Raw genomic sequence first — 17,167 nt, 5'->3', positions numbered from 1 at the left:
TATGGTGCTTCGTAGGAAAAATGGTAACCCTAGTGGTGGGGTGCAAACAATTGTAGGTACTGGACAGAAGGTGTGCTATGTGTGATGTAGATATTACAAAAGACAAACTGAAGACCATGTTCTTGTAAATCACTTCCTAGAGGAATTCTTAGAGCTGAATTCTCCTAGTCACTGGTTGACTTTGCTGGTTTGCCTCCGTATCTCTGTCAGGTCTCCCAGCATGCCCTGCCATAAAGCTCTCATGTTCTACAACACTATGTGAGATGTAAAGTGGGCAGATTACATGGGGAAGGTATTTTATCTAAGCCACTATGAGGCGAAGGAAGATGCGATAAGGATGTGTTAAAAGTCAAGGAGGTGCCAGTGATGAGCGTGCTCAGAGTCACACTCTCCGCAGGATCATGTGCTGGGGTGGCAGAGCTCATCCTAAGACAGCAGCGTCAACACCTCAGGTAGGGATGGAGACTCCTATTTACTAACAAAAGCAATCTTGAATTTTCTTGAGAATCCGCTTTATGATATTTTCTTCAAAAATACATAGGCCGTTCTCGTTCTGTGGAAAGTGGTTTTTACTAAAGGCAGGTAATGGTGGCCACGAGGGGTTGTCACCCAGTATCTGCTACTCCTGTAGGAGGCCACGATTGCCTCAAAACTCATGGACAGCATTTATCACTTGAAACCTTTCATGACCAGGAGTGTTTGGGGTCTTGATGTCCAAGAAAGATATTTCTTTTTTTGGAATCTCAGTCTAGTTGATATTTTTTGATTCCTAGGGTAGGTTCACACAGAGTGTTTTTGTTTTTTTTGTTTTGTTTTTTAGCAAGAAGGTATTAAACTACATTCACAGTAGCAGTCGGACAATCAGCAGGCTGTTCCAGTAGCCTGTTCTGGCAGAAATGCTGGCAGTCGGCAGGATAAGGCTAGCAGGATATTGTCATGCATTAAACGAGGCATGGACTCGCGAAGCATAGATGTAATATTACCGCTTTATAAAGCGTTGGTGCGGCCTCATCTGGAATATGCAGTTCAGTTCTGGGATCCAGTCCATAGAAAGGATGCCCTGGAGGTGAAAAAAGTGCAAAGAAGAGAGACTAAACTGATAAGGGCCTTGGAGGGTCTTAGTTATGAGCAAATATTAGAAGAATATGGCGAAAAGCTGTTCCATGTAAAATCCCCTCAAAAGACAAGGGGGCACTGCCTCCGACTGGAGAAGAAAAAGCTCAGGTGTCAAAGCTTCTTTACTGTAAGAGCTGTGAATCTGTGGAATAGACACCTCCGGACATGGTCACAGCAGAAAATGTGGACAGTTTTTATAAAAGGCTAAGGGCTCTTTCACAAGAGTGGATGCCGTGCGGGTAACGATGTAAAATCCGATGTCTCAAATCCTGCTCCAAATTACCCTTAGTCCTCCCGTAATTTTATTTTTCATGATAACAGCAATCTAATAGCAATAGCCGATTAGATAGTTGTTACCGCTGATCTATGTAGAGGAGCAAGCAGAGAGGACATAGATTGTGTCTTCTCTGCTTGGCCACTAGCTATCTCTATCCCTTTAATGTAATCACTGACATCGCAGGTTTCCCTGGCAGCTGCCCAAATGCAAATGCAACCGTGTCTATGCTCAGGAACACAACATTAGTTGTTTTTTTTTATATATATATATTTCAGTTGCCTGCCATAGTACATGGAGGATCTGTCAGAGGGGCCATCAAAGATGGAGCATAAGTTGTAGACCATAATCATAAGCTCATTACAGAGGTTTTCAGGATTAATGATATTGATGACCTATCCTCGGGATAGGTCATCAATATCAGATTGGTGGGGGTCAGACACCCACTATCCCCACTGATCAGCCGTCCCTATGAGCCTCCATTGCAGGAACTAACACTTGTAGTGACCGTGCTGGGTTACATTCACTTGAATGGGAGCTGAGCTGCAGTACCCCAGGATGGCCACTACACTTTCAATGGAGCTGTTCTTACGATTTCTGCACCATAGACTGCAGGGTACTGCTGACCATGGGGCCGCTGGGTATCAGACCACCACCGATCCTGAAGATAGGTCATCATTATCAATAAATCGGAAAAACCCTTTTATATTTACTAAACTGAAAGAAAATGAACCAAGGGCAAATCCTTCGATATTGCACTTTGTCTATGGACATTTCCCAACTATGAACCCAGTCCAACTAAAGGACATAAATACTGAATTTTGGACTGATAATATCTGCGGATCTGGCACAATGTGACATTCCATCTTATTGTCTGGGAGGACTGTGTCTATGTTAGGCATGGACGCTATATTTATACTGGTGAGGCAGGATACAAGAGATGACTCAGAGCTTCATATCAAACCAGTTTTATTAATATTCTAACTTTTATGAGCAATGCTGTCCATCCTCTGATCTACCATAGATCGAAAACTTACAAAAGTGAAGGAAACTTTAAAGGGGTTGAGTGAGAGTAGAAAAACATGGAAACAGCGCCTCTCTTGTCTACAGTCTGTGTCTGGGATTACAGGTCAGCCCCATTCACTTAACCCTGTTTGCACACCCTGATGTACATTTACATCACAGATGTGTGAGGATTGTATAGGGCGGGATCAGGAACTGAGCCCCCTCCATACCCAACAGATACCAGCTGTGTGATACAGCTTACACCCGCTGATGCTACTGGGATCGTTGATAACTCCGATCTCGTAAATTTAAAGGGGGGTTTTCAGGACTTAGATATTGATGATCTATCTTCAGGATAGGTCATCAATATCAGATCGGTAGGGTCCACCAGGGGGCGTACATAGAAATCAGTGGCCCCCATGCCCCATTCATAGCACCTCCCACTATCTATACAGGACCTGTGATGATGATGTCATCATAAGTCCTGGCAGATGCTCCTGTCTTACCTGGAAACTACAGCATGCCCTGTGCTTTACTAGATGTACAGGACCTGTGATGCTGAAGATGATGTCATCACAGGCCCTGGCAGATGCTCCTTTCTAACTTGGGAACTACACCATTCTTTGTGAAGTTCCTTTACTAGATGTACAGGACCTTTGATGACATTGTAATATCCAAGAGTAGTATTACCATTCCTACACCCTGCTACTGTCTGTAATTGCTAACCACAATGTGTATGTATTGTTTCTAGATCCTTTGTCACGGTGCATTGATAATGTCGCTATGAAACGGTTATGTTCATGTACTGTGCGTGGTTCACCAGGAGGTGGCAGTGTATATGGCAGACAGATCTTTAGGTAGAATGGAACTTATCATTTCATTCTCCCCCTTTTGGGCAGAAGTGGGCTAGTCTTGCTTCCTAACAAAGGGAGTGGTTGCAGTTCTAGTTTATTCCAGTCTAGTCTAGAAATTGGAGCTAAAAAGACGTGGCAAGATGTAGCAGTGAGGGGAAAGTTCCACCTTCTGCAGCAGGAGTCCCTCCAGAGGGAAGTAGCTCATAGAGCACCCTGACTCCTTGCAGATAAACCTACAGAGTGTAACGAGGGGGTCAACAGCCAAAGGCACCCCACTCTACAGATAGAGAACAGACCAAAAGTCCAGCTGCCAGAATAGAGCTGAAGTTAGTACAATAGAGAGAGAAAGCAGAGTACTCAAGTTTGCCTGCCAGTTTATGCCAAAACCTGCTGGAACCAAGAGAAAGCTTGAATATTGTCTGGATACAAGTTGATGCAAGTAAAGCTGTTGAACTTTATAAAAGTCTGTACTCGACTAATTCTGCACCTCCACCATTACTCCCCCCTTTATTGCTTCGGAGTCTAACCCTGGGGAGCGACTGAATCCAGGTAGGAGAACCATGACACACACATGGAGACTACTGAGGCCGTACCACACCACTCAGCATTCCTATAGACCTGGGACACTATCGGCCCTGGGGAGCAGCACATTGCAACATTATTACAGGTCCTTTAGCTTTCTCCACTGATGATAGGGATAATATATTGGAGCTGTACAGCAATGAGTGTAATTAGGGGGCAGGGCTTTTGGTTTACTGAGGGCCTCTTTTCAATACAGGCTCCATAGTAGCTACGTGGTCTGCCTTTATTGGAGGTACGCCACTGCCCTATCAGCTGTTTTAGCCAGCCACAGCACCGGAAACTATACAGTGTAGGGAACTGGAGGCAGACAGCTCCATACACTGTGTAGTGGCCATGATGAGGTACTGCAGCTCAGCTCCTGTTCTTTGGGAGCTAAACTGCAGTACGCCACCGCTCTGCTTCCGCTTCTTACACTGTATAATTTCTGTTGCTGTGGCTGCCTGATCAACGAAGGTGCTGGGTGTTTGAAATTGACCTATTCTGAGGATATCCATCAATATCTGCAGCCCGAAAACCCCTTGAATCTCTTAGATGCCACAGTCAATACCGACCATTGCATTTAAGTGGTTAGACAACCGGAGGGGGAGGTCCAGGAAGCATTTATGGAACCATCTATCATATTAAAATTAAAAACAATATTGATCTACTAAAATATCATGTTATTTATCCTGCACAATAAATGCCATTACAAAATTTCCAATGCCAAAAATTATCAAAAAGTTGTATGTTCCTCAAAATGATTCCAATAAACACTATAACTCACCCCTACAAAAAAACAGCCCTCACATACCTTCAGTGACAGAAAAGTAAAATAGCTATAGGTATCAAAGAAAATATTTTTTTAAAAGTAGTAAACACAATGAAAACCGTAATTGTACTGACCCGCGCCGTAAATTGTACTGACCCACAAAAATAAGGCTGTCATATCATTTTTACCAAATAGTGAATGCCGTAATAAACGAAACCCAACAACAATGCCTGAATTGCATTTTTTTCCTTTTCACTCCACAACTATTTTTTTTAAAACATTTTTTCAATAATTATTTGTGCAATGGACTACTTTCAAGGTGTCTGGGGTATCCCTTGCCCCTTAGGAGGTTTTAATGATATATTTCCCTCTTACAGAGCAAGTTGACGCCAGTTGCAGTTAAGCAACGAGGACCTGGAGTCCCCTTTGTAGATGGTTGTGTTGGTACCTAGGTGTAGGATTGCCAGAGTGGTGTAAGGGTTGCCTATGGTGTCCCTTAGGTGTAGCTTTAGCACTTTATCACAGTGCTCCTACCTGGATATCCTGGATCCCAGACGTGGTAGTCCGAATCAGTGCAAAAAGGGATGAATAACTTGGATGAGGAAGGAATAATTGAGTCCAGACTCGTAGTAACGTTGAACACAGCTTTACTTGGCATAAACGGTAATCCAAACAGCTTCCAGACTCTATCTTGGTCATCAGCAGGTATTGGCTTAACTTCTGGCAGGCAAACACTTCTGCGACGATCTCAGCTCTGCTATACTGTAGCTTTCTCAGCCCTGCTATGCTGTAGCTTTCTTAGCTCTGCTATGCTGGCTGGAGTAAATAGGAAACTTTTCCTCTTTTGCTAGAACTTAGCTGTCGGTAGTCTGTCTCTTACTTTAATCCTAGGTACTTCTTCCTGGCTTCAAGCTCACTTAGCTTGGGGTTAAGGCAATGCAAGCCCAGGACGGGACAAGCAACCATATATGCTTCAGAGGCAGGGCCTCTGGGCCCAGAAGAGCAGACAGAGCTCTGCTGGCCGACACACAACCACTCCCCAGGAGGGGAAGGCTAAACTGACTGCTAACTAACTAACTCCTCCCTCTCTAGAGAGGGCTGGAATGGAACTAGAAGGTTCCTCTCCAGGGAAACTAGCTCTGCACAGATTGCTGCCACCTGCTGGTGAACCAGGCACATTACACTTGAACAGTCAATTATGAGGAAATACATATACACACTGCAGGATATGGCAACAAATATATATATATATGATGACACAGGATTCACCAATAAAGATAGTGGGGGTAGTGCCACACTGGAGTATTACATATTAAAAAGGAAATAGTGTCAAAAGATTAAAAAATTATGGCTCTTGGAAGACAAGGAGGAAAAGTCGATAATGTAATTTCCAAAATTGGCCTGGTCCTCGAAGGAGTTAAACATACCTGAGCCATGGAAAAGGGTGGCGCTCTTTCAGTTTTTCTAATCTCATACAAACCCTTTAAGGTACAAATTGCCATTTTTCTGACCCCAAATCCTAGTATATAATTGTTCTCAAATTGTAGGGTTGTCCAAAGGATAGGCAATCAATGTCCGACCCATGTATTTTTACATAGGCACTGTGGCTCATCTTGCAGATAGAGTAGAAATCTAAAATTTTGGCTGATTACAGTAACCACATGGAGCGCTATGGAGCACAGTGCATACTATTTCTAGACTGAACTCAATAATAACACAGAATGCAGCAAGCTCCTAAGCTCCCCCTAGTGGCAGCCACTGGCAGGCAGAATTGTATAAGAATTTTATGCAGATGATTTTGAGCTTTGAAGCAGAAAAAAAAAGAAGCTATCACCACTATAAGGCTATAAGAAATAAATCAGGAAAAAAACTCTTGCTGTCACCACTTGATTATTTGTAATAAGTCCCCGGCAGGGTGAACCCAGGCGTGTTATCTCAGCTTGTGACTTTCTGAACCCATCCGTCCCTGGGATCGGACATCTTACTGTCTTGCTGACTCTGTATGTTGTATTTCTTTCTTTCGTGAAACCTCCAAAAACATTGGATCAGCCCATGACACTGAGCGTTGACGTACATTACAGCCAAAGGTGGCAAAAGAAACATAAAGAGAATAACATAAGAGAAAACAAATTAGAGCCCCTGAGTAGTAAAGAACAACTTAAAGCGAACCAATCACTGGGACACTTCTCTGGTATAACATCTAACATATGTCCTCCTAATATCACTGAACTAGGGAGTATAGTTCAAGTAAATGGTCCATGGAGCTGTGTATGAGGGAAAATACCCTCTTGGGACCTGTTCTAAAAAGTCTATGGGCTTTGACCTAGTGGGGCCAATTTGAAGATGCATTTGAGCTCATGGTCTCAAGTCTTGTACTAAAGGGGTTGTCCAGACATTTCAGTAAATAAAAAAACAGCTGATAATAATTTTTTTTTTTTTTTTTAAAGTCATACCTCACTAATCCCCCATGGCTCCTGTTCCGATTCTTCCCAGGTTCCCCACCGTTCTCTGCTTCCTCTTAGCATGGACGTATGATGCTGCAGCCAATCACTGGTCATAGCGGGTGACTGCTGTGGATAAAAGATAACACCCTAGACCTCCATAGATATAAGGTACCAACAACTAAACCACATCATCAGGGATGTTTTATATTACCCGATAACCACCCTCGACCACCATGGATAACAGTTATTACTCTAGACCACCAGAAATAAAAGTTACTAACCACTAATCCAGTCCGAAACCTCCAGGGTTGTTGCTTATTACTCAATAACTACCCTAGACAACCAAGGATAATACCACCATGGATAACAGATATCACCCTGGGCCACGAGACATATGAGGTATGATGTAAAGTACTAACCACTAAACTACTCAAAACCTCTAGGGATGTTGTTTTTTTTATACCCAATACCACCCTAGACCACCAAGGAGAATACCACCAAGGATGATAGATATCACCATAGGCCACAGATATATAAGGTACCAACCTATAAACTGCTGTAGATCTCCAGGGATGTTTTATATTACTCGATAACCACCCTCGACCACCATGGATAATAGTTATTACTCTAGACCACCAGAAATAAAAGTTACTTAACCACTAATCCAATCCGAACATCCAGGGTTGTTGCTTATTACCCAATAACTACCATAGACAACCAAGGATAATACCACCATGGATAACATATATCACCCTGGGCCACGAGAAATATGTGGTATGATGTAAGCTCCAAACCACTAGGTATGTTGTTTTTTTTATACCCAATACCACCCTAGACCACCAAGGAGAATACCACCAAGGATGATAGATATCACCATAGGCCACAGATATATGAGCTGTGATAGGTAGAGAGCTGCAGCAGAAAGAACACCTCCCCTGAGCTGTGATAGGTAGAGAGCTGCAGCAGAAAGAACACCTCCCCTGAGCTGTGATAGGTAGAGAGTTGCAGCAGAAAGAACACACCTCCTGAGCTGTGATAGGTAGAGAGCTGCAGCAGAAAGGACACCTCCCCTGAGCTGTGATAGGTAGAGAGCTGCAGCAGAGAGGACACCCCCTGCCTGAGCTGTGATAGTGAGAGAGCTGCAGCAGAAAGAACACCTCCCCATAGATGTTATAGGGACAGAGCTGCAGCAGAGAGGACACCCCCTCCCTGAGCTATGACATTGAGAGTACTGCAGCAGAAAGGCTACACACCACGATCTGTGATAGGGAGAGAGCTGCATCAGAAAGAACCCTTACCCCGACCTGTGATAGGTAGAGAGCTATAGCAGAGAGGACACCCCCTCCCTGAGCTATGACATGGAAAGTGGTGCCGCAGATAAGACATGCCCCATAACCTATGGTAGGGAGAGAGCTGCAGCAGAAAGGCAACATCCCTGTGAGAAAGGACACACTCCCTGAGCTGCCAAACTGAAGAATATCTAGCAGAGCAATTGGAGCAATGAATTGGGGAGATCTCTGGATTACTGTGAGGTACAGGGTTGGTTCTAACTTTGTTAGAGTTTGTCACGTCCTATATGATGTCTTCATTTCTTACATTATTCATGGGAGAACCCCTTTAAGTGTGGCTGTTGTTTATTGGCAGACACTATGCCGATTGTTCCCTCTATCCAGCTTGTCTGTGAAGAGTGGCGATTTGCTGTTGGGGATAAGATATAATTGTGAGAAGTTCTTAAGAAAATTCACATGAGGATCACATGTCCTGACATCAGAATCATCCCCGGAGAAGGAAGCATCAACTTAGTCCTCGGCCGTCTCATTAATCATCCGCGTCCTCATTAATGGCTGTCATAAACAGCAGCAGAGCCGCTTCCATTGTTTCCCACACAGCAGAGCTGTGTTCTCTGCCTCCTGGAGATAAGAGTTGGGTCTTGTTTTTACGGTGCGTACTATGTGCTAAAAAAAGACAGAACTACCTTATTCCACGAGTCAGTACGATTTCGGCAATACCAAATCTATACAATTTTTATTATTGTTCACTATATTTTAATTTTTTTTAAAAATATTTATGTTGAATCGCCATATTCTTACAGCCACAACCTTTTATTTTTATTTTTACTTTTGAGGGATAGGTGTGAGGGATACTTTTTTGTGGGGCGAACTGTAGTTTTTATTGATAATATTTTGGGGAACATGAAAATGTTTTATTCAGTTTTTTGGGGAGACGAGGTGACCAAAGGAAACTTTCTGTAAAAAGAGGTTTTGCTGGCATTCTATTACACCCTGCCAAAGGTGTCAGAGAGTGACCCCTAATCAGTCTTAGACAGAGAGTGCCCCCGTAAACAGTTATAGACAGAGTGTCCCCATAAACAGTCTTAGACAGAGAGTGCCCCCATAAACAGTTATAGACAGAGTGTCCCCATAAACAGTGATAGATAGAGACATAGATGAGTGAATTTCTCAAAAATCCGATTTGGACGGTTCGCCAAATTTTTCCCAAAAATTTGGTTCGATCCGAATTTGTTCGCGGCGAATCGCGTAAAAAAAATGCTATTTTATGGCTGCAGAGAGCCTTTATAGTGGTGTAGAACACTGTACCTTGCAGTAACACGCATAGGGAGTCTGCTGTGGTAGTGAGACAATACTGTGAGTCCGTATGACATGCAGATGACAGGTGTCGCTCTTAGAATCACTGCATACTTCACTCATTTGGGCAGTTACGGGGCCAAAACTGACCAAATAACTAAAGTATGAACTCAGCCTTACAGGTCGATGTTAGCACCAAGAAGAAGCGCACTCCTTTTACACCGTTGTCAGCTGATTCCACATAGATGTCTACAGAACCTGTTCTATTAAACGCTTATACAAGTAGAGCCCCCGACAGAGTGGAGAGGGGGTCAGCAGTAAGTTTGTGTTAACGTCACTGATTATTTTGCCCTTTTTCTGATCCGATAGAAAAATAACCCCCAAAAAACGGATCCTGTCTGTAAAGCATCCGCCTTCGCTCGGTCAGCATTTGGTCAGTAATCCGTCAGTATTGCTAATGCCAAAAAAAACAGGAGTGGATCCAAAACAGAGATGACACGAGAATGGAATATTTGCATGTCTTCTGTGTTTTGTACCCACTCCTGCTTTCGGCTACCAAATCATAAGCCAATTCTGATTGGACCATACAGGCCTTACAGCTGCTACACAGACAGGATCCGTTGTGCGTCTCATTTTTCCTTCCTTCTGACAGATCAGAAGAAGGGTCAAATAAATGATGATGTCAGCCAGGCCGAAAGGCAAAATAGTGGCCCAGTCATGAAGTGGGGAGGGTGGGAACAGCATGAGAAGTCCACAGAGTGGCTCTTTGACATAGTGGTGAGGTGGAAGCAGCATGAGGAGACCACAGAGTGTCCCAATGACAGAGTCTGGAGGTGGCAGCAGCATCAGGAAGAGGCCACAGCATGGCACAATGACAGTGTGGAGGTGGCAGCAGCATCAGGAGGCCACAGAGTGGCACAATGACAGTGTGGAGGTGGCAGTAGCGGCATCAGGAGGAGGCCACAGGGTGGCACAATGACAGGTGGAGGTGGCAGCAGCACCAGGAGGAGGCCACAGGATGGCACAATGACAGTGTGGAGGTGACAGCAGCATCAGGAGGCCACAGAGTGGCAAGGTGACATAGTGTGGAGATGGCGGCAGTAGCATCAAGAGGAATCCACAGGGTGGCACAATGACAGTGTGGAGGTGGAAGCAGCAGCATCAAGAGGCCACAGAGTGGCAAAGTAACATAGTGTGGAGGTGGCAGCAGCATCAGGAGACTGCAGAGTGACCCGGTGACAGAGTGGGGAGGTGGGTGGCAATACCAGTGTGGCATCAGGCGGGTGGCAGCATCAGAATAGTAGCTGAGGCAGGTAGCCAGAAAAAAACAGTCTCTTTTGTCAAAGTGTTGGTGTGGCACCATGAATGATCTAGTCTGATGCATCAGGCATTGATGGGTGGAAATCCTGGCCGATCCACGTCTGATTCATCTTGGTCAGTCTCTTCACATTTTGGGTGGACAGGCAAGTTCTTCTTGGGGTAATTATGGCCCCCGCCGCACTAAACACCCGCTCTGATGCCACACTACTGGTGGCCTGGACATCTTTTCCAGGGCAAACTCTGCCAGTTGAAGCCATAAATCCAGTTTGGCTGACCAGTAGTCCAGAGGATCTTTAATGTGGGGTGGCAGGGTGCTGTCCAAGTATGCCGCCACCTGCTGATTCAGGTCCTGCTCCAGGTCTAGAGGCTGCTGTTGCTGGTCAGTAGTTTCTTCACTAGGCAGGTGAGGAAAGCTGCTCATCAGTGACTCTAGACTGAAGCTGCTGATGATGGAGCTGGAACTGCTCCTACCCCTCCCCACCCTGCCACAGCAGCCATTGCAGAGAAACGTGAGCGCAGAAGGCCCCCCCCCCCGGTCAGACCTGCGAGAGGATTTACGATGGCGCAGTTAGGTAGAGGCCAACTGACTACATAGGATGTTTCTATAGTAGTTTAGTTTGTCCTCCCTCTCAGCGGCTGTAAAAAAAGGCCCCCATTTTAGACCGGTAGAGAGGGTCTAACAAGGTGGAGAGCCAGAAGTCATCCCTCTGCCGAATGGTGACAATTCGCTTATCACTACCCAAGCAAGTGAGCATCGGGCCATTTGTGCAAGTGAGTCAGAGGGACTCCCTGCCTCCATCTCCACTGCATACTGCCATGGTGTGTCTGGGTCCTCTGCCTCATCTTCCTCATCGCCCTGTAGCTCCTCTGGCTGCTCCTCATCCTCCTCTCCTGTCACCTGTGTAAAAAAAACTACCCATTTTGCTACACATTTCTTGTGCTCCAATGTCCTCCTCCAGTTCAGCCCCCACAAGTCTCATGTGGCCGTGCGATCTAGGCGCCATGTCTCCAGTCCCCTGACCAGCCAGATTTACCAGCATCAGTTCCAGGACATGAAGCAGTGGAATGACGTTGTTCATCCCGTAGTCCTGGTGACTGACAAATAACGTGGCCTCCTCAAAGGGCCTGAGCAAACGGCAGGTGTCACGCATGAGCTGCCACTAGCTGACACAGGGGAGTACTCCTGTCTGCTTGGATCATCAAGAAATCATTTATGGCCTTTCTCTGTTCGTATAGTCGGTCCAACATATGGAGGGTGGAATTCCAACGGGTGGAAACGTTGCACGTCAGCCTATGTTGGGGGATGCTGTTCTGCCGCTGAAGCTCAAGGAGGGTGTGCTTTGCGGTGTACGAGTGGCTGAAGTGCATGCAAAGTTTCCTGGCCATTTTTAGGATGTCTTGCAGATGGTTGGAAGACTTCAGGAACCGCTTGACAACCAGATTGAACATGTGTGCCATGCAGGGCGCATGGCTCATCCCTCCTTGACGCAGCGCCTACACCATGTTCTTCCCGTTGTCGGTCCTCATGGTTCCGAATTTGAGTTGTTGTGGAGAAAGCCAGGATTGGATTTTTTTGATAAATGACACAGAGCAGTTCCTCCCCTGTGTGACTCCATTCACCCAGGCAAACGGGTATGTATGCTGGAGGGGCACTGTGGCAGACACCGACAGGCTCAAGGACTGGCCCACCTTTTGTTCTACATGCGTGTGCAGGGCTGGTACTGCCTTTTTGGCAAAGAAATGACGGCTTGGGACTCTCCACCTCGGCTCGGCACAAGCCATCAATTCTCTGAAAGGTACAGAGTCCACCACTTTTGCGCCGTTGGATGAGTGCACACATACTGTTGTCTCTTGGCAATCGCTTCAGTGATTGATTGCTGATGGACTGACTGATGAGGATTAGGAGGAGCAGGAGCATCAGGACCAGCAGATGATGGGAAGGACAGACAGCTCCCTTTGGCTGAGGTGGTGGAGCCTTGACTGCCTGAAATAGGGTGCGTGCCACTGAGTGATGCAGCGGTTTCTGCGGCAGGCTGGACCACCATATCGGAGCCACGGTTCTCCCAGGCCACTTTATGGTGACGCTGCATATGTTGAGGCAGAGCCGTGGTGCCAACATTGGCACCCTGGCCACGTTTCACCTTCTGCCCACAGATTCTACATATGGCCATGTTCACCTCCTCCGGCGGCTTAACAAAAGACTGCCACACCGCCGAGTAGGTGATTTTACCCCCAACACTCCACACTGACTGCTACCGCCGCTTCTTCCGTAAACCCCTGCACCACTACTTTCTGGGCAGGTAGGCTCCTGCGTAGCGGGTGGTCTACTTCGTGCACGTTTGGCTCCTGACCTCCCATTGCTGCCACCCTGCTGACTCCCGGCCACGCTAGCGACTTGCTGGCTCTGCTGCCTCACATGCAAGCTGCCACCCTCTTCTGATGATGATGAGGCCCCTAATTCACCCGGCTCCCAAGTGCGATCAGCTACATCATCATCGAGTACTGTCTGCACGTCACTGATGTCCTCCTCAACGCTCTCTGGGTCAGGAGACTGCGCGCAACACCAGCTCCCACGCCACTGTCCTCATCACTACTTGCCCGCCTACCGGAGGAAGCGGCAGATGTCTCCTCCACATCTTGGCTGGCCAGTAGCTGCTGACTGTCCTCTAGTAGCTCGTCCTCGCTGTATAGTGAAGCTGAGCCCGCAGCATATAATACTTCTCTGGCTGAGGGAACAGAAAAGGACAGAGGCAGGTTGAGGACAGGTGAGGGCACAGGGCCTGCTCCCAGGCCATGCCAACTAAGGGTTGTGTCTGACGAACCCACCGACTCTTGGCTGGGGGTGTCTGATGTCACTTGGGACGAAGTGGATGACCGAGTCAACCATTCAAGCATAGTGTTGATTGCGAATATTTTAATCGCAAATTTTTATCGCGATTATTGGCACTTCAAGAATTCGCAAATATCTAGAATATAGTGCTATATCTTCGCAATCACGAATATTCTAGATTTGTTTTCATCAGTACCCATGATCCCTCACCGCTTCTTGCTTGTGGGGCAATGAGAAGGCTACAATTTCTTTGACTTTAGGAGTAGTGTTGATCGCGAATATTCGTATTGCAAATTTTCCAATTGCCGATTTTTGCATTCAAGAAAATAATGACTGGAGATCATGAATTCTCGAATATATGATGAATATTCGCCCAAATATTCGTGAAATTTCGCGAATTCTAATATTGCCCCTGCTGCTCATCTTGGTTCAAGAACCGCTGGGTTGCTGGTGAAGACACGACCGCTAAATGACAACGGGAGCTCAGGCCTCTCGCTGCGACTCCTGCTGCCACACCCCCTCACTCTGCTGCGACCCGTGCCTGCACCAGAAACATTTAGGCCTCTGCCCCTCCCCTGTGCAGGGCCTGGCACTTCTCTGTCTGACATACTGTTAGATCAAATAAAAAAATAAAAAGGAAATTAAAACACAGCAAAAAAGTCTGTAATTTTCTCACTTCACCACACAACGGCTAATAAGCCATCTTTTTTTTTTCACTAATACACGCCAAAGAAGGCTTCAGAACATATAACTGCACTGCTAAACGGCAAATATATATTTTTTTGCCACTAATACACACCAAAAAGGGCTGTAATTGTCGCACTTTACCACACAACGGCTAATAAGCCCTTTTTTCCCACTAATACAAGTCAAAAAATGCCTTAGAACATATAACTGCACCGCACAAGAGCAAATAAGACATAGAAATATTTCCTTGTAATAAACCCTGTTAATGGCTGTATCACCCAGCACTTGCACCTCAATAACAAGAACGGTTTGCTGGAATTACAGAGCTGTATAATGGCAATTTGGATCCGCAGTCAGTGCAGCAAGGTGTAATAGGATTGTTCCTATTACCCAGGCTGTAACCTCCCCTACTGAACCCTGTTCTACTTCAATACTGTGCAATAATTCCTTCCTATCCTTTCCCTGAACTTCTATTGAGCAAAATATAAGTTTTCAAGTCTTTCCTAGCACTGTCCCTAGCGCCTGCTGACGTCTCTCCCTGCACTAAGTACGCTGGAAAATGGCTGAATCCAAGATGGCTGAGGCAATTTATAGGGCAGTGACATCACAGGGCTGGCTGCTGATTGGCTGCATGCATGGCATTGTGGGTGATCCCTCATTCCCAGAGTTCCTTGCTTCATGTCCTAACACGTGCAGCAGCCATTTTAGGAAAAAATGCGATTCGTTACCACAAAGCGTGAGGAAATTCGGATTCGGTGCAAATCCAATTTTTCCGGAAATTCGGATCGAATTCCACTTCGTCAACTTCGATTCACTCATCTCTAGATAGAGAGTGCCCCCATAAACAGTGCCATCCAGAGAGTTGACAGTGCTGCAGAATATGATAAATATGATTTCCTCATCTTCCTAGATGTCTGGTCAACTAACGTAAAGTGGTAGCCTCGACCACTACAGGGTGGTCCAAAAGTATGAAGACACCTGGATAACTGGAAAAACAGTGGCAGGGAACACCATCCAATGTGTGGTAGGCAAATCTGTGAAGGACGGTGTCCAACACAGCGGCCATTTTGAAATTCTATATTTTCAAAAGGGAAGAGCTGCATTCGACATATGTATCTGCAATGACTCGGGTACTGCTCTCCCTGTAGATCAGCACGTTCGTTGTTCTCTCCCCGCACGCTAATCTCGCAGCCATATCTGTGTCTGTAACAAAGAGAAAATTGTTAATAACTTTGGCAGGAATAAAGATATGTCACATTCAAGCACATGCACCCCTTCCCATTTTAAAATTTAGTTCCAAGATGGCAGCTTTTAAAATGGCTGCCGTGTTAGACACCACCCCTCACAGATTGTTCCTCCCCCCTTAACAATATGCCACATGCTGGATGGCATTCCCAGCTACCGTTTTTTGCATTTATTCAGGTGTCTCCATACTTATGGACCACCTTGTACTCATTCTCCTTCAGTAATATCTGTCCAGATGGTATGGATTCCTTAATACCCCCATCCCATCACCGGATATAACCTACAACCCCATGTTCAGAAACAGATTCCCATAAGAGAAATGTTTGAGGCCCAGGTTGCATCAGCCGGTCTCACTGGCCTACTAAAGTACCAGAAGATCCTCATGTGGTTCTCTAAGGTCCAGCTGAAACGTGTCCTCAACCTTAAACTGTTCATAGAGTTGGCCAAGACCGGAAAAAAAATGGCTGCATCAACAGTGCCACTAAGTTCCATTCACACGCTGATTTGCAATTCCAGACACCACCCATGAACAGGTGGGGGGATGTTCTTGCAAGAAACCAGCCATGTTTTTGTTACCCTGTACAAGCAATTTCTGAATTCCTCTGCCAGTAGATGACATATGACTGACGACATATAAATGATCAGACCTAAGTTTGTTATAAGGAATGCCAGCCGAGTTAGTAGTAAGAAATGTATGCCTGCCACTGATGGTCTCCTCACTGCTACTTGTCAGGGCCGTGAGCTCAGCGTCTCTGCCCCTTGTGGTTTCCCTCGTTTTGCAAGCTCCATATGACACAGAGAATATGGAGACAACGTGCTTACTGTCATCTGAGGAGACATCGATCCCTGGATGCTGAGGCATGGGAAGCCGTGACTCACTGCATAGTTTAGTAGAAGTCATCTGTCTAAACTTGGTCTTCCCGAAAGAGCTCAGAACAAAGTTAGTAACGTTGGCCATACACGGAATATGGTTTCAGGGGATGGAAGACCATATACTGTGTATTAGATAATCTGACGATTTTTATTTCGCAGATATCAGGATAAAAAAAAGGATTAGAGGGGCGTGGTCTGGCTGCCGAGGCGCGCGGATGTAGTGTGGTACAGCTCCGGAGCTAGCACTGCATTTCAGCGACCTACACAGCGACTAAATCCACGGTGGACACCTAAATACTGAAAGGGAGAGTTACTGAACCCTTCCTGAAGATGACGGGTCGAAAGAAAAAAGCGGTGACGCACCCGAAGCTGACAAAATTTTACTTCACAAGGGAAGCGGGAAGGTCCCAAGATGGCGCCGGAGACCGGAGCGCAGCTACAAGCGAACGCAAGGTCGCCACCCACTCAGCTAATGGCTCGGACCCAGACAGAGAGCTGGCTGTAGGGAAGATACCGAGACCTGCACCCGACGAAGGAGAATCCTCTACAGGGCAGGAGGGTGAGTGCGATGCGATCATTTCTATCCAGGCGCAGGGGAGAAAAG

The 17,167-nt window shown here is 46.1% G+C and overlaps 1 protein-coding gene across 1 annotated transcript in view; it reads left to right on the top strand.

Annotated features, from left to right (window-relative positions):
- The first annotated feature begins 321 nt into the window (after positions 1–321).
- The window catches only part of GJA5 (gap junction protein alpha 5), a 76,599-nt gene continuing 59,753 nt past the window's right edge, over positions 322–17,167 (top strand). The window contains exon 1 of the mRNA XM_040423029.1: positions 322–452. The gene's annotated coding sequence lies outside the window, so the exon portion shown is untranslated. The remainder of the gene's footprint in view (positions 453–17,167) is intronic.

Source organism: Bufo bufo, chromosome 3 (genome assembly GCF_905171765.1).
Source record: "Bufo bufo chromosome 3, aBufBuf1.1, whole genome shotgun sequence".
Lineage (NCBI taxonomy): Eukaryota > Metazoa > Chordata > Amphibia > Anura > Bufonidae > Bufo > Bufo bufo.
The sequence above is the reverse complement of the archived record's forward strand: the minus strand, read 5'-3'. Positions and strand labels throughout refer to the sequence as shown.